General features: G+C 35.9%; 1 non-coding gene across 1 annotated transcript; it reads right to left on the reverse strand.

The window, feature by feature from the left end:
• Positions 1-511: 511 nt before the first annotated feature.
• LOC134499421 (U6atac minor spliceosomal RNA) lies at positions 512-638 on the reverse strand. Its single transcript, XR_010068142.1, has one exon. It is a non-coding gene; the product is annotated as a U6atac minor spliceosomal RNA (small nuclear RNA).
• Positions 639-995: the final 357 nt, after the last annotated feature.

Consider the following 995-nt stretch of genomic DNA (forward strand, 5'->3'; position numbering starts at 1 on the left):
GCACTATATAGTTCCAAAGAGATAGAGAAAAAAGTAACCCTTTTCTACCATCTAGTGATTGTCTGGACTTTTACATTTAGTAGTTCTAGGTAAGATATAGAGTTTTAGAACTCTCTCTCTCTCTCATGCATTTTCCTTTTCAAATGCCATTTTCTCCTTTTCTCCTTAAGCATACATGTATATTACCTTATTTCTTGTCTCATAATATGGAATGTGAGCCAAAACAAAATGCAGAATCTGATCCAAAAGCTGTATTTGGCAGGCCACTGGGACTTTCATTCTCTAATACTAATTTCCAAAGTATGAATTTTGAAACAATTGTGATGCTAAACAATTTGTCCTGGCAAGGTCACTTGTTTATACACAAGTAGAGACTCATAATTCTTCATGATATATAGGAAGATAACACAACAACAACAACAACAACATATTAAACTTGTATGCCACCTAACTCTCAATGACTCTGGATGGGTCACAACAATCAACCAAAGAAATTACAATAAAAAACAAACAAAAAAAATGGTTAGATGCCACAAGATAAGTGGCAGCACCTTAACCATATGTGTGTTGTGCAGGCTCCATTGGCCTCTTCCATCCTTATCAAGGGGTGTGCTAACATTCTAGCTGAAATAAAACACCCCACACTCCTTGTATTTCCTATGCCTATCATATTCCCTTGAAAGAACTTCTATGGATGTGACTTGTAGGAATCACAAATTAAGCACAATAGAAAGGTGCATACAGCAAAGTTCAAACATCAAACACTGCTAAACTTGTGATTATGCTTAATTTGTGACTCTATGGCCAAAAATGGATTGGAGAACTTTTATCAGTGATTTTGGAATGAAACAGAGCCAGTCCTGACAGAAATGTGCCTAACCCAATTTCAAAGTTGTCTGGTGGTGTATTTACACAGATAGTTAATACAGACACACATTTCTATTCTGGAGGCTTAACAATGGAAGGACAATCGAAAGAAAAGGATTTGTTTTCTC

The sequence above is a fragment of the Candoia aspera genome, chromosome 5, assembly GCF_035149785.1.
Source record: "Candoia aspera isolate rCanAsp1 chromosome 5, rCanAsp1.hap2, whole genome shotgun sequence".
NCBI lineage: Eukaryota > Metazoa > Chordata > Lepidosauria > Squamata > Boidae > Candoia > Candoia aspera.